Below are 22454 nucleotides of genomic sequence, written 5' to 3'. Positions count from 1 at the left end.
ATCATATTACATATTATCAAATCTGTAAGCCAAAAAAAGAATAATTCAAATAATGCTAAGACAGTCTTACTCAAACAATATTTCCTGGAACACAGGAGAAAACAGTCAAATATTTCAGTTAAACTATTTCAGTTAGGCAAGTATAACAGTAGCATAAAAGATTGCAAAAAAAAAACTTAAATGCATATGAATACTCATAAAAATAAGTCATTTCAGTAGCTTATAGTAATATCTTCATTGTATATTTTAGCATAAATTAACTTTTATCATTATAATTTTTTTGGTCTCACTTTCCTCTACATCGTGGTGCTATAAAATGCATTAGTTACAATTGATCACCAACATATTTTAGTTTCATTATTGTTCTGAATAATCAATTTAGATTTATTTGATAATACTTATAATTAGCACAGCTTTATACTACACTGGTTTGAAATTGTCTATAATTGTTTACACCAATATCTTTAGCATAACACACTTTAGCTATGTTGTTACCGTGAGGATACTAAATAAACTTGTAGTCCATAAATCTTATTTCAATTTTTAAATGTTGCTGTCAACCTAACTTTATCAGGGTTTTAGATGTTAGACTTTTCTAAAAACCTCTAATTGAGACCCATTATATAAAGGTGAATACTGCATATTAGTGCATTAAAGTTTCCTGGAATACTTGTCTTTATTTAATACTAAGAAAATGATAAACCTAATATAACTGGATTCTGAGAGGCTTCACTCAGCAGCTGATGGAAACAGCTGCAGTGACCCACAGCCAAACGAGAGTCAAGCCATGAGGAGTCTTGTGGAAGAGTGGGAGGAAGAGTTGAGCAAGCCAGGGGTGTCAAGAACAGCACAAGAAGACCTACACAGGAAACTAACCTACGTTCATGGACATTCATAGAGACTGAACCACCAGCCAAAGAGCATGACGTAGACCCTATACACACGTCTCAGATGTGGAGCTCAGTCTTCATGTGGGTCTACTAACACTTGGTACAGGGACTGTCTCTGATTCTCTTGCCTGCCTTTGGATCACTTTGGCATATCTGGGTTACCTTGTCTGGCTTCAGTGGGAGAGGAAATGCTTAGACTTGCTTCTTCTTGATATGCCAGGGTGGAATTTTACCTTTCACTGAGGAGAAGGAGAGCAGGGATAGGAGGAGAGGAATGTGAAGGTGGAACCAAGAGGAGAGAAGGGAAGGGTCCCGTATCAGGCTGTAAAATAATTAAATAAATAAATGAAGCAAAAATAAAATTTACAAATTTTGATATGATTATAAAATCCACTATTGTTTTTTTTAATGCAGCAGTTATACATGACAATTATGGATAACTGGACAAATTTTAAAATCATGTATTACCACTATGTTTACTCCAAGAAATCAGAAATGCTGTGTCAAAAGCTCCCATTAGCAGTGTCTCAAGATCCAAGAACATAGAAATGCCACTTTTAATCAGATTGGTCAGAACTGTGAGAAATATCATTATGTATTGTTTTGATATGCATATGAAACCATAAGAAACTAACAACATATTCAAGACCTGCATAGATATAAAACAGAAACATTCCAGCACTAAGAAGAGGAAATGAAGAGAAATATCCCATCATTAATCAAAAAGATTTTGGCAATTGATACCTGCTAGGAAAGTGACAGTTTTCTCTGATGGAATGCCATTGGGGACATCAGTAATACTGCCATGTTTAAATTAGTTAATTTAGGGACTCTAGGTGAAGGCAAAACTTTACTAGAGAGATGTGCATCATACTTCAGAGTTCTTAGGAGCTGAATAAAGTGACAGGTATTCTTTGTTATATTTAAAATGTAAAATCACTTTTGCCTAATAGAGGACAAGTCACACTGGGCCTTCCTAACCACCTGTTTTGCGGTGGGGAGCACTGAGTTCTCTGTTGCCACTTGGCTGGCAACTTAGCTAAAAGAGCAGTAATACAGCAAAGAAATATTTTTTTTTCCAGAATATCTGGCTAAACTGGAATTCTGGCACGAGAAGTTTTCTACCCTTCTTGTTTCTCCACCCCTCTTTCCCCCTAAGTAACTAGCTGGTATGGTTGTTTTAATATCAAACAAAATAGACTTCAAACAAAACTAAACATAAGATATTGTAAAGGACAACACTTCATATTCATCAAAAGAAAAAACCAATAATTGACATTTCAGTTTGTTTGTTTGCTTATGTGTTTGTTTTGGGTTTTTCAAGGAAGAGTTTCTCTGTGTAGCCTTGGCTGTGCTGGACTCACTTTGCAGACCAGACTGGCCTAGAAATCATATAGATCCCCTTGCCTCTGCCTGGGGACATTATAAGAATGTGTCACTCTGCCTGGGGACATTTTGATTCTTATCATCTATACCATAAACACAAAGCCATCCATGTGTACAAAATAAACACTCCTACAGCTTAAGTCGCATGCTGATCCTAGAATACTGATAGCAGAAGACTTCAATACCCTACTCTTACCAACAAACAGGTCATCTATAAAAATAAATAAATAAATAAATAAAACTTAGCAGAAATAATGTAACTAACAAACACTATGAACCAAACGCACCTAACATTTACCTACAGATTATTTCACCCAAAGACAAAAGAATGTACTTCCTTCTCATCAACTCAGAGAACTTTCTCAAAAATCGACCACATATGAGGTAACAAAGCAAGTTTCAACAGACTGAATGAAGAAAGTTGAAATAAGCCCCTGCATCCTATTAGACAACTGCAGATTATAACAAGAGAACAGAAACCTTAGAAACTCATGGAAACTGAAAAGTTATTCTCAATCAATAATGGGTCAAGACAGAAATAAATAAAAAAGGACTGTCTAGATATGACTGAAAATAGATACACAACATATCCAAACTTATGGGACACAATGAAAGCCATTCTAAGAAACTCAATAGCACTAAGTGCCTATATAAAGAAACTGGAGCAACTAATAGCACCTGAACTCTCTAAAACAAGTAGACAGTAATAAATTAACACCAATGCTCTTCAAATTATTTCACAAAATATAAATTCTATGAGGCCAAATCCACCCTGATACACAAGCCTCACAAAGACCAGAATAAGAAAATAACATTCAAACTTTCCTTATGAACAGAGGCAAAAATTGTCATTAAAATGCTTGCAAACCAAATCCAAGAATACATCAAAAAATTAATTTACCATCATTAAGTAGGCTTAATGGGATGCAGGGTGATCAGTGTAAATGTAATTCACAATGTAAACAAAACTAAAAGAAAGGAATCACATAAATCATCTAATTAGATGCAAAAAAAATGCCTTTGGCAAAAGCCAGCATAACCTCTGGATAAAAGTTTTAGAGAGATTATGAATAAAAGGAAAATACCTAAGTATAATAAAAGCAACCGATAGCCAACATCAACTTAAATGGAGAGAAACTGAAAACAATTCAAGTACGATTTATAAAGAAACTATCCTAAGTTGATTGCATGTCCTTATTACCTTTGCCACTTTTGTTAAATACCAGCTTCTGGTAAATGCATGGATTTATTTCTAGGCTTCCTCCTGCTCCACTGTCTTGTTTTATTTTACTTTTTAAATCTTCAGGCTGCAGTGATGGCACCGAGATTAAAGCACTTCCTGTTCTTATAAGGGTGTTGGTTCAGTTTCCAGTATCAATATGTTGTTTCATAATCATCAGTAATTCCCATTTGGGGAATCTGACACCCTTCTGGCCGCTATACATTTGCAAGGGTCCATGTGCATGCTTGGAGGCTACTGGGCATAAGCATAAAAACAATTTAAATCTGTTAACTCACTTAATTTACTTTTTATGATTCATTTATTTTGAAATTTATATTTCTGAAATGTTTATAATACATTCTGTCTACTATGAACACAACCAGAATGTGTCTATTTTCTCCCAGCTCTTGGAACAAGCATAAGTCTTCTTTATCATACCCATGCCTTTGACTGGTGGCTAACTTTAATGCTACAGTGGTTAGTAGCCATAAGCTTTGCGTTCTTTAAAATGCCCATGAATCAAACAGATACTAAAGATCATAACTACATATACAAACACTGTCAATGAAGATGACTAATGTGACTTAATTTGATTTTAGTAGCATGCAAGGCACTAGCCTAGAGAATCACTGGTAGATTGTTTCCATTTCTAGCCCTTTGGCATACAGGAGAGACATTACAGACTAAGAAACTAACTGATTAGAAGTCAAGTTTTGGTCTGGGAGTACCACTATCTGAAATACAGAGGAAACTTTCATGAAGAAATCACCTAGAAACCTACAGCACTGAAAAATGTTGGTTAAGGACTGCATTGTCCAATATGGTACATGCCCCAAATATAGATATTGAGTACTTGGAAGTGAGAGGGAACTGAATCAAAAGAAACTCAATATTTCATGTCTACTTTCTTATTTCTAGTTACCACATAAATACTATAGCTAAGGTAGGAGGTTAATATTTGTGTGTTTCAGTTATATCTAGACATGTAGATATTTGAAAATATGTATATAATTTAAGGTAAAAAATTATACAAAAAGTCTGATGCTGCAAAACCAAACAAACAAAAGCCAGCTTCTTTGCGGAAGAGTGAGAGCGGCACTTCCTTCTGAAGTAAATATTTAGAATGCTTAGAACTTGTATACCTGTAGCCACGACATGTCAGCAACACAGTGCCCTAAACATAACAACACATATTGAAATGGGAACGGGGGGGGCGGTCACAGGGCTTCACCCCTAGAAGAAAATGTAGAGGCAATTAATTTTTCATCAATAGGAGAGAGAATCAGTTTAATTCAAGGACAAGTTCCATGATATGTTAGCCAATTCCAAGAGGACAGTCAAAAAATATGTTACTGTTACTAAGTGACCTCAGCAGATTGTATTTATAAAAATATATGCAAATACATGTAACAATTTTAATTAAAAATATAACGCTATAAGCTTGAAGACTGGAAAGGATGTGAGAAGATTTACATGGATGAAAGGGAGGACAATAAAGTAAATCTGTTACTCATACAGGAAATTGTCAATAATATTAAAAATAATAACACAAAAGATGTATTTAACTACACTGTTCCTAAGAAAGTGTAAATAATTGATTATGTAATTTACACTAAAAAAATCTACGTTATCATACGGTAGGTAGCAGAAGCAGGGGAATAAACTGATTCATGGTTCTCCTTTATAGTTCTCTGAAATCATTCTAATTTTTTTTTTACATTTTACCTTTTATTAAGTTAACTTTAATTAACTTTTTTTTACTTCCTTTCAATATTTTAAATTAAAATCTGAAAGTCATGTAATTTGAAATTTGGCACTAATAAAATAAAAACATTGACCTCAGTTATTCTGCACATGTGCTCTGATTGTCAAAGTAGATTTTTACTTCTATCTCTACTCCTTGATGAAAAAACAACTATACAAATATAGACTAAAGAGAGTGATATTATGAATATCACTTATGAATATTACTTATGAATACCACTTATGGATATCATTTATGAATATCACTTGTGGATATTACTTATGAAGAAAGCATATAGAATCTTTCACATGTGCTAACAGAATAGTTTTAATATGGAAAGTTATAGGACTTTAAACATATTTAAATTATTTTCAAAAATTCCATTAGCCTAAAAAAAATAAGCATATGCAAAAAATAATAAACAGGCACTTTTTCAATGAATACTAAATAGATAGGTGTTTGCAAATAAACAGGATCAACATGGATGAGCCTCAAATGGACTTTTGTATGCAGAATGGTTTTTCTAGAAGAAACTAAGATAACAACCCAATTACCCAATTAAGCTTGCCTATATGTAAATCGGAAATTGCAGTATAAGTAATTTGAGGAAGGCCAGAATACAGACTAAAATACTATATTTCCTGTGCTGTGTCAAACAAGTCAAATTATAAGTTGTCAAAGGAGTAAGTAAGCTTCATGTGATCAGCAGCTAAGGGAGATTGCTTAGTAAAATTTGTGATGAAGGACAGCGTTTGAATGTTAGCAGAGAGCCGTATCAGCATTTCAAAATTAAAAATTCATTAGAACTTTCAAGACCAGGATAACATTTAGTAAACAGAAGCAGCATGTGAGAAATTTGAATGAATGTAAGGACTTAATAGAAAAAATCAGTGCTTAAACTAGTATACCTCAAAATAGCAACTTATAAATATTCATGCTCTGATACTCTTTCAACTAACTAAATTATGAAACCATGAGACATGCTGAAAACATTATTAGTATTATGTCATTTATTTCAATTATATCCTGTAGTATTAGTTAAAATAAATTGTTTAAGTAAAATGGAGGAGAATATTGTTCAATCAGTTCAAATCTTAGCTCTCTCAGGGAAACATTTTCAATGTCTACTCAACAAATAAGTGCCTTCCAAATACACACGTTTCATGCTGTAAGTTGAATGTGAAATATCTCTCTCAGGCTTGCATGCCCAGAGTTTGACATTGATTTGTAGTGTTGTGGGTCCTGGTAGAGAAATACGTTTACTAAAAGCAGGACTTTTTGAGATTTGTGGCCTGGTCCAACTGTCATCTGCTTTCTGGTCGGCCTATTACACTGTGGCTAGTTGCTTCACAATCCTACTGAAATGAGTTAAGGCATTCCCTGCCATGATGAACTAAAATGCCCCAAACTGTGAGTCAAAATAAAACTTTTCTTGCTTAAAGTCACTTCTGTCAGGTGTTCTATCACAGCAATGAGACAAGTAAGAAGGTAGCCATCACATCTACAACCCAATTATATAAACACATACGTACGTTACTCAATTTCACACTTGAAGACTAGAAATCCTTTAATGAAAAATTGTTTCGCAGCTTAGTCTTTTGTACAAAACAAGTAAATATAAAATGTTGATTAATTTGAGAGTATGAAAGAGTAATCTCAGTAAAAAGAATAATGTTCAAGTCACTTTTCCTGTATTTTTTTCCTAATACCATGAGAATAAAAACCATAGGAGAATATGCCAAAGAGAGAGTCTAGCTCTAACTTCTTTTTACATATAGTGGTCAAAAACATTTAATATGTTGCTTACATTTATTTCTCAAGAAGACAGAAACTAAGTCCAAATTATTCTCACTTAGAAAATCAGATAATTTTACAATACTTCACATTATTTAAGAAACCAATGTTTTTAACATGGGTTGAAATAAAACCATTTAGAAAAAAAAATAAATTTATTCTAATTTAAACCACCATTTTGTGTTAATTTTGTGCCCAAACTCTTTTGTCAGAACATGGTCAAAACATGACCCATCATGAAGAATGCCTTGGGTATCTTTGAAGAAAACTTAATGACAAAGGAGAGAGAGCCTTTTATCTCAGGTGCATTTTGTTCCCGGGATTGCTCCTGGATGTAATTTTTGTGCCTCCTGTGACAAATATTTACATTCATTTTATAACGCCTGTTTATTCTTGTTGGATGTCAAAACATAGCAACAGAAGCCAATCTGGTCAGAGTACCCTCAATTGTGCTTTCCCACATAGAATCTGTAGTAGGTGCCAGGCAACAATCGCTCTGCCCTAAGGAAGTTCTGGGAAAGGGCTGCTCTGTACCTGCTGCTATGTCCATGTTTTCCTGCACTCAAACAACTACAGTTAGATTATTGCTTTCTTTGTTCTTTTTGGGAATAAAGCAACACTTAAACTGCAATAATATTTTCTGCAGCATTAGTCTGTAGTCCACCCCGTTCTTTCAGGTCCTGAGATTCCCAAGTCCTGCAGACGAGGTCAACTGAAAAGTTGACACCTCTTGTATACAGGGAAATCAAAATACAGCCATTCAAAAGTTAGGAAAAATATACCTGACAATGTTTTATTTTTTTCATCTAAAAGTCACATAAATTAATACAAGGCATACATGTCAAGACTTTTAAAATTATTCACAGCATGACATTTTATCAGACTTGCTACTATAGAGAGCAAAAAGTGAGACAGTCAGAGACAGTCCCTGTTCCTCATGAACTGATTGGCCTGCTCTTTAATTACCTCCCCCTGAGGGGGAAGCAGCATTATCAGGCCACAGAAGAAGACAATGCAGCCACTCCTGATGAGACCTAATTGACTAGCATCAGAATGAAGGAAAATAAGTCTTCCCCTATCAGTGGACTTGGGGAGAGGCATGCATGCAGAGGGTGGAGAAAGGGAGGGATTGGGACAGGAGGAGGGAGGGAACCACGGGGGGGGGGGGATAGAAAGTGACTAAAGTGTAATTAATAAAAAATAAAAATAAAAAAATAAAGTAGGAAAATGCTTTCCTAGGGTATTTAATGAAAACAATACAGCAGTTTTACAACGTTTTTAGGCATTATTTTACTGAGCCACTAGTGATAAAAAATTCTGACCTTATGTTTTCATCTTAGTAGATATATTTTTGATAGTTTAGTAAACAAAAGTTGTTGCAAGCCATGCTGTCCCTGATTTTATATGTAGTTCTGCTGCTTGTCATAACTGAAAAATGACCTTCAGATATATGGTTTTCTTTAATTTCAATAACATTTTTTTTTTTTTTTGGAACAGCTACCTGGAGCCTCTTTGCTGTAACTTTTTTTTAACTTTTTTTAAAATTTTTTATTAATTACACTTTATTCATTTTGTAACCACCCATAAGCCCCTCCCTCCTCCCCTCCTGATCCCACCCTCCCTCCCCTTTCTGCATGCATGCCATTCCCCAAGTCCACTGACAGGGGAGGTTCTCCTCTCCTTCTTTCTGATCTTAGTCTATCAGTTCTCATCAAAAGTGGCTGTAACTTTTAAAAACACATTAGATTCTATGTTAACGGTGTCTCTTGTGTAGAATAGCATTTAAAAAAAAATCATGTTCTTAAAATGGATCCTTGTTTTTAAACTTGGTTCTCCAAATGGAGACCATTCCACAATGTCATCTCCAAAATAAATAAAAACATACATAAATAAAACTGTTTTTGTACACACTAAGATGATCGCTTTTCAATGATGCTTAATAATTTTTAAGCACCATCAGGGTGCTAACTCTAATTTACCCCCACTGCAGCTTTGTTGTAGCAATTTTGTGTCGCAATGCCACTCTCCTCTGTGACACTGCACAGGGAAGGGACTATGAGGCGCTTTTGCAGAAGTCACAGGAACCTCACCTGCTCTTGGTGCTGGAGTTTCATTATTCCCATTCAGTGAGAAAAACAGAAACATAAGATCCTTTTTTGCTGTCAAATTTTATTCTAGAGGGAAAGGTTGATGAGTTCACTTTTTTAAAAAAGACAGTCCAAAGAAAGTGTAGTAAACAATAATTAAAGCAAATCTTTTTGTTTCCTAGTAAATTGTTCTAAAGAAACAAACCACAAATTCAAATAATAGCAGACAAATGATAATTATTCACTAACTACTAATTATGTTAACCTTGCTTGCTCTTGTGATATATAGTATTTTGTTTTTATTGGTAATAAGATCTAAATAGGAAAATTAAATACTGGAGCACTTTCTTCCAGACTCCATACAGATTCTCTGTTTCATCTGTTAATTTACTCTGTGCTTGAAGTGTTAGGGACTTGAGAACCAAAGCACCACATGCAGTTTTATTTTATTCCTAACACATCCCTCACTTGTGATTTTAAATACAGCATCACAGGGAGCTTCTTAAGGTGAATTTCCTCATTGTCATTCCAGAAAAATAATATGGTATTATCTCCTGGTAATGTGGCTCACATCTATAATATTGCTGAACCCAAAGCATTCTTTTTTTTTTTTTGTCTGAGTTTTAAATGCTTAGCAGTAAGATAGACAAAAAGCCTTCTATCTGATTGGCATACATTTAGTTTTGTCAAGAAATGCAATTTAATTAACTGTGGGCATTCTTCATTTATGCTTTATATTTTATTTACATCCTGCAATCATTTTGAATGTTTTCAGGTATAACCATAATCTCTCACATAATTATTAATGGGGATTTTCTTCAAAATAATATGAGCTGATCTTTAAGTAAAGTGCTTATAAGATGCCTACAGATTTTTAAATATCTCTTATAACACAACAAAGAAGTTTTCTGTATGCACAAAGTATTGGGATTAATAAACATCTTAATCACTACCATGGTTTAAGTATTTCCAGTAGGGTCTGTGTGCAGGCAATTTAATCTAAGCATAAATGCTGCAAGGTGAGTCCTTTAAGAGATGAATCGATAATGGGGGCTCTGATCTCATTAGTAGATCAAGGACATTACAATTGAAGCAAGTTAATCAAGTGTGGGGAAAGAAGTCCTCTCTCTCTCTCTCTCTCTCCCTATCTCTCCGTGTGTGTGTGTGTGTGTGTGTGTGTGTGCTTGTGTGTGTTTGTTGTATATGTTGCACAAATTCTTTTACAAAAAGTCTACCTTTCCATCTAACTTTCCACAGTCTAAAAATATAAGAAGTCTCTCATCTGGTTAAATCAATCAGTTTCTTGTATTTAATTATTTCACTTCAAAGTGGTTTAGTGTAGCTAAGTGTGATTGTCATATACAGTAGTTAACACCTAGAACCTGAGGTAGAGATTTCTAGTCCTTCCTGAGCAGCACAGAGAGATTCCACTACAAATAACAGAAAAACAAAAAAGACTCAAAACATAGTAACACATACATAGAGATGAAAGAATAATCAAATTAATAATAATAAAAAAGGAGTCTATCAATTGAAGAGTGGGAAAGCATGTGAGAGATTGGATGAAGAGTACCTGAAGGGACAGGGAAGAAAAGGACTGGGAAAGTGATGTGATGTAGTTCTGTATTAATTATTAATAAATTTATTTACAGTTTTCTACCATTCAGTTCGAAACTAGATATGGTAAGCTTGCAGGGGATCTTATGAAAGAAAGGGCAGTTAAAAAGTTCCTGGAGAGGACAGGAACTCCACAAGGATGGCAACAGAACCAAGAAATCTGGGCCTAGGGGTATTTTCTGAGACTGATACTCCAACCAAGGACCATGCATAGAATGGAGATAACCTTGAACCCTGCACAGATGTAGCCCATGGCAGTTGTCTCTAATTGGGTTCCCTAGTAATGGGAACAGGGACTGTCTCTGACTGGAACTCATGGGCTGACTTTATCACTTCCCCCTGTGAGGGAAGCAGCCTTACCAGGCCACAGAGAAAGACAGTCCTGATGAGACCTGATAGGCTAGGGTCAGATAGAAGGGGAGGAGTACCTCTCCTATTTGTGGACTTGGGAGAGGGACTTAGGAGGAGATGAGGAAAGAGGGGTGGGATTGGGAGGGGATGAGGGAGGAAGCTTCAGCTGGGTTACAAAGTGAATAAACTGTAATTAATAAAAAATAAATAAATTTAAAAAATTTTAAAAAGGTAGAACAGAAATTACAGTTATATTTACATGTATTTGAAATCAATCACATGTATTCGTATATTTTGAAGAGAATATTAATCTGACACCATTAATTTTTCATTGATTGCAATACTAGAGTAGTAAATCAGAGAATAGTTACACTGGGACAAATTATATTAATGTTAAAATCATAATAAAATGTAAGTTATTAAAGTAATGTAAAATATTATACTTATCTGAACTCACATCATCAGAGCATGTTTAAAATTCACTTAATTATGTTTTTAATTTTTTAAATTTTACTTTTTTTATGACTTACAATTTATTCACTTTGTGTCCCAGCTGTAAACCCATTCCTTGTCCCCTCCCAATCCCAACCTCCCTCTCTCATCTCCTCCCATGTTCCTCCCCAAGTCCACTGATAAGGGAGGTCCTCTGGCCCTTCCATCTGACCTTAGCCTATCAGGTCTCCTCAGGACTGGCTGCCTTGTCTTCCTCTGTGGCCTGGTAAGGCTGCTCCCCCCCTCCGCCATTAGAGGGAGGTGATCAAATCCAGTCACTAAGTTCATGTCAGAGAAAGTCCATGTTCCCATTACTAAGGAACACACTTAGACACTGAACTGCCATGGGCCACATCTGTGCAGGAGTTCTAGGTTATGGTACTTGGTTGGAGTATGGATCTCTGGGAAGACCCCTGTGGCCGGATTTTTTGGTTCTGTTGCCCTCCTTGTGGAATTCCTGTCCCCTCCAGGTCTTTCTATCTCCCCCTTCTTTCATAAGATTCCCTGCTACCACGGGTTTCCCATAGTGAGGGGAACAGGCACTATTTCTGACAGGAACTCAATGGCAGGCTCTTTGACCTCCCCACCCCCAAGGGAGGAGCAGTCCTGCTAGGCCACAGAGTAGGACTTTGCAGCCAGTCCTGAAGATACCTGATAAAACAGGGTCAGATGAAAGGGGAGGAGGTCCTCCCCATTTAGTGGACTTGGAAAGGGACAGGGAGGAGATGAGGGAGGGAGGGTTTGGGAGGAAATGAGGGAGTGGGATGCAGCTGGGATACAGAGTTAATCAAATGTAACTAATAATGAGTCTCAGCATCTCCTTTGATATCCTGAGGGTGGAGTCTTCAAGAGGCCCTCTCTGGTAGGATCCTGTCCTGTTTCTAGTGTACCACCACATTTTTTTTTAAAGATCTACATTCTTGTACAGTTCAATTTTTAATTTTATTTTTAATAACAGTCTGAATGAAGGGGCTGGAGAAATGGCCCAGTTGTTAAGAGCATATGGTGCTATTGCACAAAACTAAGGTTGAGTTCTCAGCCAGCACAAGGTGATCCACAGCCACCTGTGGTAACCACCGATAGAGAGGAGCCATCGCCCTCTTCTGACATCCTGCTGATACCAGGCAGGCACATGATACACATATATAAGTGCAAGGAAAATTCTCATTCATATAAAATACATAATAAATAATAAATAAATAAATAAATATTTAAATCAGAATGGAATGAAAATTTGTCTTCAGAAACATTAAAAAAATATTGGAATTATAATGGAAAGTAATTCAAAATATTCCAAGAAAAAAAATTATGTTTGTAGTCCATGTAATGTTTTATTGGAACATTAAATATACATTTTAAATATATATGTATTTATTTTTAAATATAAATATTAAATACATTTATTTATCTTAAAATGTATACTAAGTATATTATCTCTAGGAAAGCACATGTATCAACATTCTTTAAATATTCATAGACTATTCCTCCTAAAAAGTAATGTATTTTATTCTTTAATGTGAGTATAAGGACAATATTTAGAAAGTAGTCAGGAGGTATGCTGCTTTGGTAAAGTATGCCTGTAGGCTCTCTTCCAATATTTACATACATGTATGTAACAACAATTAATAATAAAGGAGGTCATGAATTTGAAAGAATGTGCAGAGGATTATATGGGAGGGCTTAGAGAAAGACAAACGAAGGGAAAAATGATACAAGCACAATCTCCCCCCAAAATAAAAAGACATTAAAAATATATTTGACCTACACAACACTTAACCTGCTAAAAGAAAATAGAGGCTTTGGTACTCTGTTTAAATTTTTGATGAATTCAGGGTTGTTTTCTTACTGTATGTACAATCTTTTTTTTTGTAAAACCACCTGCCACAAATTAAAATTCTGATTGGTTTGTGGAATAAAAAAAAAAGGCAAATTTTCTTTTTAAAAGATGTGTAGAATGCCTATATACTTAATCTTGTTTGATTCACAAAAAATAATATAATTGAATAATTTAACAGTTTTTGTTGTTCCAATTTTAAAATATTAATAAATTGGACATAGGGTTGAGAGTATTTCTGTGAATTACTTCATAATACTTAAGACGTCTTTAATAATTTTATGCTTCTCCAACCTTTGCTAGGTAGTTTTGTTTTTCTGTTTAAAATGTATACACTTCAAAGAAGATTTGTGCATTCAGGTGCAAAATAATTTCTACATAAAATACATGATTATGTTTTAGATACATTCCAATGTACCAAATAATAAAAATTGAGCTTCTCTAGGTTACAATTTAGATGCTATATCACATTTATCTTAATATACTGGACTTATAATTGCAAATGATTGAAATTCTAATACATATGTAAATAATGCTGTTGGACCAAAAGGAAGTTAGCATTAATTACTGTTAGAGTAAACTGGAAAGATTTGCAAGTTCTGATTTATTAATTTGGAAAGTAGTTCTAGACCTATTAACATAAAGATTAAAATAAGATGTTATTTCTAGTGACAATAGCAAAAACAGGAGATAGCCTTAAAATATGCTTTTATTTGATGAGTTAAGTCAATATGCATATTGCTTGAGTAGTATGTTAAAATAATGCCAGGATACTCTAAATAGACTCAAGGTAAAATTAAAGACTGGTGTGTCAAAAGGAAAACAAAACAAAACACACTTACATGGCTTCCATACTGGTATCTGTTAACCTTCCTACCTGGTAAAACTGTATAATATCGCACAAAGACACTGAACAATAACATCACTTGGTTACATAATCAACTCTTTCTCTACATAACACTTAATCTTCATAAGGGGAATTATATTCATAATATGTCTAATTAAAAGAAGACATATCTAGCTGAACCAGTTCAGACTAGTCTCTATATTACCTTCTCTGATTATAAGAACCCCTGCACAGAGGTAGTCCATAGCAGTTTAGTGTCCAAGTGGGGTCCAGGGACAGGGACTGTCTCTGACAGGAACTGATTGGCCTGCTCTTGGATCACCTCCCCCTGAAGGGGAAGCAGCCTTGCTGGGCCACAGAGGAAGATAATGCAGCAACTCCTGATGAGACCTGATATACTAGGATCAGAGGTAAGCAGAGGAAGACCTCCATTATCAGTGGACTGGTGTAGGGGCATGGGTAGGAAAGAGGGAGGGAGGGCAGGATTGGAAGGGGAGGAGTGAGGGAAGAAGGAGGTACAGGGGGGCTACAAAGTGAATAAACTGTAATTAATAAAAATAATAAAAATAAGATTCAACCAAAAAAGAAAAAAGAAGTGTTAAAGTTGTATTTCACAGAACTGTATTAATAAGTAATTCTACTAAAAAGCCATTAGAAAAGGAACAATACCATCTGCTCTAATTCTGTAACTCAATTCTCATTTACAACTCAAATGTTTACAAGGGAAACTTAGTTCAGATTAATTAATTTTATAGGTAAGGATTGCATTTGAAGCATTACTATATTTTACTACATATCACTTAAATTAATCATTCATTTAAACCCCTCTACTTTAAGCTTGAATAAAACCACAGAGGCTATCACTGAGAGCAATTCTTACTGAATTTGCAAGTGTTCAGAACAATCATCCTTAGAAATACGAAGTTTGAATTATCTGGATTGCAAAAGCCAAAGTCAAAAACAGGAAGTAAATAAATTGCTCATGTAGCCATATAAGATAAATGAGCTATAACTTCATCTGGGATTCCATTTGTACCCATATATTACTTGAATGATATCTACAAGAAACAGTGCATTCATTATTATTTTCTGCACCATGTCCTCCTCTTGTTAATGCTGTCATAGTCTTCAACTAGGTTCGTTTTTACTAGTAGTGCTATTACCTTCCCCACAATTTGCATCAAACAATTCATACTTTGACTACTTCCAGTGTCTATTTGCCCTTCTGATTAAGAATTAAGCATCCTTCCTAAGGTTCCCTTTGTTATTTAGCTTTTTTATGTCTATGGATTGCAGTATGGTCATACTGTAATATATGGCTAATATCTGCCTATAAGTGAGTATATAACATGTGTGTTTTTCTCCTTTTTCGGTTACTTTACTCAGATGATTATTTCAAGTTCCATCCATTTGCCTGCAAATGTCATGATTTCCTTGTTTTTAATAGCTGAGTAGTATTCCATTGTGGAAATATAGCAAAATTTCTGCATTCATTCCTCCATTGGGGGACAATAATATTGTTTCAAGATTTTCTGGATATTATGAGTAAAGCAGTTATAAACATAGTTGTGCAAATGTCTTTGTTATATGGCTCAGCATCTTTTGTATATATGCTCAGTAGTGGTATAGCTGGGTGTTGAGGTAGCACTATTCCTAATTGTCTGAGAAAGTGCCTGATTGATTTCCAAATTGGTTATACAAGTTTACATTTACACCAGCAATAGAGAAGGGTTCCCCTTTCTCCATATACTGCCATCATGTGCTCTCACTTGAGTTTTTTATCTTAGCCATTCTGAAAGGTGGACTCTCAGAGACATTTGGATTTGCATTTCTCTGATGACTAAAGGTGTTGAACTTTTCTTTAAATATTTCTTTGCCATTCAATATTCTCCTGTTGAGAATTCTCTGTTGACCAATGTACCCCATTTTTAATTGGATTAATAGTTTGTTGGAGTTTATTCTCTTAAGTTCTTTATGTATTTTGTAAATTAGCCCTCCGTCATATGTAGGGTTGGTAAATATCTTTTCCCAGTCGTAGGCTGCCATTTTGTTCTGCTGACAGTGTCCTTTGCTTTACAGAAGCTTTTAGTTTCATGAAGTCCCATTTATTTTTTAATTAATTTTTTATTTTTTATATTAATTACGGTTTATTTACTTTGTATCCCAGCTGTTGCCCTCTCTCTCATTCCCTCCCAATCCCACATGACCTCCTTGCCCCTCCCCAAGTCCACTTGATAGGGGAGTACCTCCTCCCCTTCCATCTGACCCTAGCTTATCACAGAGGAGGATATTGCAGCAAGCCCTGAAGTCCCATTAATTACTTGTTGATCTTAGAGCCTAAGCTGTTGGTATTCTGTTTAGGTAGTTGTCTCCTGTGCCAATGAGTTCAAGGTTCTTCTCCACTTTTACTTCTAGTAGATTTACTGTGTCTGGGTTTATGTTGAGCTTTTGATCCCTTGGTCTTTAGCTTAGTGTAAGGTGATAAATATGAATATAGTTGCATTTTTCTATATGTAGACATCCTGTTAGACCAGCAAACATTTGTCAAAGATGCTATATTTTTTCTATTATATGTTTCTGGCTTCTTTGTCAAAAAGCAGGTATTGTAGTTGTGCGGGCTAATTTCTGTATTTTTATTTGATTCCTTTCATCCACAAGTCTGTTTCTACGTCAGTACCATGCAGTTTTTGTTACTGTTGTTATACAGTACAACACAGAAGAAAGGGAACAGGATGGAAGCCTACCATAGAAGTCCTTTGAAAGACTCTACTCAGCAGGAGATTGAAGCAGTTGCTAAATCTCTCAGCAAAACTTTGGGCAGAGTGCAGAGAGTCCTAGGAAAGAGTAGGGGAATAGAAGGACCCAGAGAAGACAGGAGCTCCATAAGGAGATCAACAGAGTCAACAAATCTGGGCCCAGGGACCCTGCAGAGACTGATACACCAACCAAGGCCCATACATGGAGAGGATCTAGACCTTCTGCTCAAATGTAGCTTATTATGTTCAGCTTTGAATTGTCTATGTATCTGGAGTTTTATTTACTTTATTTCTACCTAGGTTGTAAAGATATTACTGTCAGAAGGGATCAGTAAATTAACTGAGGTCTTGTTTGTTTCTCTCATTTGTTAATTTTTTTCTTTAATTCTTATTATCTATTTCTCTTTGGATTTCTTCTTGTCAAAGAAGAAATGTGTTTGTAGCACATTCAAGCTATTAGTAAATAATGCTTAGACACAGACATTAAAATTTCCTATGGAGTGATAACTGAACTAGTTTTAACGAAGTCATCATTTAAGTATCATTCAATTCTGAAACACAGAACCAGATATTTAATATAACTTTCTGATTATTGGCTTCATGTTGTAATAAATTGAATTATGTCTTGAAATTATTATTGAAAATAGTTGGAGGTTCTGCTAAACATAAAAGTATGCAATAAACCAAGTGTGTTACAGCGGTTAGTAGTTTGTTGAAGGATAAAAATCTTAAAGCACAACTAATAATATCTTAGCTAAATTTTATTATAAAGAGTTGAGGATGCACAAAAATGAAAACATACAGTCAACTGTATAGAACATTTTAATTTCTAGTATAGATATGTGAAATGCTGCATTATAGCATCTGTGGTGGCAAAAGAAATTACAATTTTGACCCTGTTTTTAAGGTAGATAATAGGTGAATTTTCACATAGCTAACCAGTGTTATTATAGGCAATGGAAATGTATCCCATTTTCTTGGTGCTTACATTTTTTTTTTGTAGTTTACTTATTTTTTGAATTGCTGCATTAATTTTAATTTTTATATTAATTACAGCTTATTCACTTTGTAACCCAGCTGTAGCCCCCTCCATCCTCCCTTCCAATTCTACCCTCCCTCCCTCATCTCCTCTTATACCCTTCTCCAAGTCCATGGATAGGGGATGTCCTCCTCCTCTTCCATCTGACCCTAGCTTGTCAGGTCTCATCTGAACTGGCTGCATTGTCCTCTTCTGTGGCCTGGCAAGGCTGCTCCCTCATCCAGGGGAGGCAGTCAAAGAGCTAGCCACTGAGTTCGTGTCAGAAACAGTCCCTTTTTCCCTTACTAGGGTACCCACTTAGATACTATGTAGTTTACTTTTAAGTCAGTTGATCAAGGAAAAAATATATATATATGTACAGGGAAAAAAAAAGAACACAATTAAACTAGTATTTTGCATACTAGTTTATAGACTCCAAATGTCTTCTACTTTTTGGAGTCTATAAAAGCTTCTTCCATCTAACAACCAATAGGCAGATTTTCTTCGATTATTCATTTGCTCCTGTTGTTCTGTCGTCTCTGTCTGATGTCTTTTATCTTCTTTTGTTTGGGGTTTGGTCTTGTGTCATAGAGGTCAAGGGATGACTGCATACTGTCAGAAGTCAGGTCTCTTCTCGCACCCTGTGTTCTGAAGGTGACACTCAAAATCTTAGGCCTAGCAGTATGAGTTTGTTTGTTTACTTCTTTGAGTGCTTGTTTTGTTTTGTTGTTGTTGTTGTTTACTAGAAAAACTAATTCCAAGCATTCCATCTGATTTTTAATGAGGATCACATTAAACGTGGCTTAAAATTTCTTCTACTCTATGAGCCTCTTTAGACAGTCAATCATTAACCAGGATGCAACCAGTTATAGCAATTTCATATATCAAGATCAAATAAGGCAGATTTCTAAGTATAAACAATGGAGTAATCTTTCTGTATGCTTCCTACCTGTGTTATGAATGTTAATTGTCCCAATTCAGAGTAAAGCTCTCTGAACCCTATGCTATTCAAAGTACTTCCCACTTCAGAAATTTCTCTTTGCTCAAATAAACTCTGCTAAATCAAATTTGTCTGATGTTTTCACTTTTAATTTTGTGGTTTTACAAGATCCACAAAGATAATGTGGGTAATCTCTTTATTTCTGCATCTTTTATGTAGTCACCTTGGAATGTCCCTTACACAAGCTGGCACACTCAAAGCTCATAAGAGTGAGAAATTAACATTCTCAGAGACATACCTTAACCTTAGTTTCAGTCAGATAAACATTAGGATAAAAAAATACTTGTCTAGTTTGCGTTTCCTAAAAAAGGAAAAGCTAAATCAAAGTTAACAGTGTGATAAAATCTTGGAGAAGCAATTCCAAAACAATAAAATAAAGACATGAGCCTTGACAAAATAGGGCTGACACAAATATGACCTCACAGATACTGTGGCAACAGTCATAGGGCCTACGCAGGTAAAAACCAGATAGGATCCTGTAGCTGAAATGGGGAAGTAGACAAGAGTTCAAGACCCTAACCTGAAGCTATCTGCAATTAACATCACCTTGCAAAGGAAAAATTAGTTTCTCCAAAGGAGTCTCACTTGGTTTAGAAATCACACTTTTTTTTAAAAATAAAAGTTTTATATTTTCATATTAATTAAAGTTTATTCACTTTGTATCCCAGCTGTGGCCCTTTCCCACATTCCCTCCCAATCCCGCCATGCCTCCCTCATCTCCTCTCATTCCCCTCTCCAAGTCCACTGATAGGGGTGGTCCTCTTCTCCTTCCACCTGACCCTCAATTACCAGGTCTCATCAGGTCCAGCTGCATTGTCCTCCTCAGTGGCCTAGCAAGGCTGCTCCCCACTTGGGGCAAGGGGGTCAAAGAGCCAGCCATTACGTTCATTGTGCTTTTCGACAGGTCTCATGGCCAGAGATTAGATGACCAATACAACATAAACTCAAAGGAACTTTTGAAGATATTTTATCTCATATTGTCTTGTTTGGTTATTTTCTTTCTCTCTCTCTCTCTGTCATTCTGTCTGTCTCTGTCTCTTCCTCTCTCTGTATCTCTGCCTCTGTCTGTCTCTCTCTTTACCTACTGATCTTTTGTTTTAATGGTTCATGTGTGTATGTGTATGTGTGTGTGTATGCCTGCATGGGTGTGCAGTTCTCATTCTCTTTCTTTGTGTCTTTTCTGTTGTTGTATGTTAGGTTGTTCATTTTGTTTTATTCTTTTTGTCTGTTTTATTTGCGTGAAAGTAAAATAGAAGGGTGGTAAGGCTGAAGATCTAAGAGCAAATGATGGAAAGGAAACCATAATCAGAAAAAAATTTATAAAAGTGACTTTATTTTCAGTAAAATAGTAATAGTAGTAGTAGTAGTAATAATAATAATAATAATAATAATAATAATAATAATAATAATAATAATAAAAGACATGAGAGAAGGCAATGAAAGCCTATGCTTTCCAAGAATACAAGATAAGATGTCCAGTTGGTCTTTTTTTTAATTTAATTTAATTTTTTTTCTTATCAGTTACATTTTATTAACTCTGTATCCCATCCATGTCCAGATCCCTCATTCCCTCCCAATCCCACCCTCTCTCCCTCCTCTCCACCGTGCCCCTTTCCAAGTCTACTGATAGGGGGGACCTCCTCCCCATTCATCTGATCCTGTTTTATCAGGTATCTTCAGGACTGGCTGCAAAGCTCTCCTCTGTGTCCTAACAGGACTGCTCCTCCCTTGGGGGGTGGGGAGGCCAAAGAGCCAGTCATTGAGTTCCTGTTAGTGATATCTGATAGAGCAATCAACACTGGTTCTAAAATTTCAACTCAGTGCACTCAATCTTGAACCTAGCACTACACTGTACATAAAAGTATAGATGAGCCTTACCAATGCCACATAGAGTGATGTCTGTAAAATACTTGCCTCAAGAGACTTAAGTAAAGCTTCACTATAGCATATATAGAAAATTCATATTTCTGATTGTAAACTTACATTCTGATAACTTGCTAATGTGAATTCTACAAAACATAAAATGGTTCAGCAACAACTGTCACAATATTTCACAACAAGTTAAAATATCTTATGAGGACAAACACAATTTGTTACAAATGGCATACATTTACTATTTCTCTTTTTAAAGGCATAGAGGCTTTAATGGTAAATATAAATGTGAACCTGTTGGAAATGGAGAAGCTATGTGGGCAGACATTGTCTAAATCATCCAAAATTACTCACTCAAAATAAATGCTTGAACTACAAAATACTAATTTCACTAATGCCAGAATAATTGAATATTGATTCATAGTCACTGTATCTGATAATGTATTTTCAGTAGATAAAAATATGTTATATTATAGACTATTACATTATAGCATAATCCTATTAATGTTTACTTTTTTATGGTGCTAAATATTTAAAGCATGGTGATACAGTGTTTTTAATATGTTGATACTCTTAAAATAAGTCATCAAATCTTAAATTCAAGACAAAATTGAACAAGTTGTGTTTAATAGATTATCCAGAAAATAATTCACAGATTAGAAATATTGTTTACTGTATTTCATAGGTGTTGTGTCCCTTTTCATAACATATTTTAATTGCTTTGATATTAAAATCATTTCAGAAAAATATTCAAAGTATGTATGTTCACTTGGATTTAAAATCTGTGTTTGTGAAACATTTACTTATTTCATAGGATATCATCTTCAGTGATGTATTTCTAAATTTGTAGGGAAAAAATGTTTTCTCCGGTGGAGTAAGATTCACTGTTTCTATAGTACAAATATCATTTTCACTGTGCAAATCAAGTTATTATACTTTTGTAACATAGAACAGAGATGTCCTTATACATCTTATGAATGGTAACTATATATTGAAAAAAAATCTCTGTTTGTTATAATATTTATCCTTCTCAGAAATGCTTACCAGTTCTAATACAAGGAACCTAAGCAGAATCTCTTTACTGAGATGATTCAGCCAAATAGTTACTCTGTTCATCCCTCTTAATTGGTATGTGGGGCACCACAGTCATCATACAAAAAGGAGCAAAGACTTCTAACTTATATTTTAACCTGAGCACTAGATACTCGTGTGTGGCTTAGTTTCCAGTCAATCATGTATGAACTTCTGTTTATTCATATAACCCATACATTCATAAATCCCACAGTGCCTCCTGCCAGACCTGGCATGAAGAGCACATAGATTAGTTGTTTTGTTTCTGATTTCTGAACTTGATGAGAGTCCTGAGTTTATGGAGTCTTTACAAATAAAATAGGAGGGAGTGCAGGAGTACTGCCAATTGTGTTTCCATCTTGAGGAAGCACATAAATATCTGTAGTTTGGTGACAGGATATGTGTAGTTTTTTGTATTAAAAGACCAGAAAGTTAAATTCCCTTTTGTTACGCATGACTGCTATTTATAAGAA

This window comes from Psammomys obesus, unplaced genomic scaffold (genome assembly GCF_907164565.1).
Source record: "Psammomys obesus unplaced genomic scaffold, mPsaObe1.curated_primary_1811, whole genome shotgun sequence".
NCBI classification, from domain to species: domain Eukaryota; kingdom Metazoa; phylum Chordata; class Mammalia; order Rodentia; family Muridae; genus Psammomys; species Psammomys obesus.
This window is presented reverse-complemented; position numbering follows the sequence as displayed.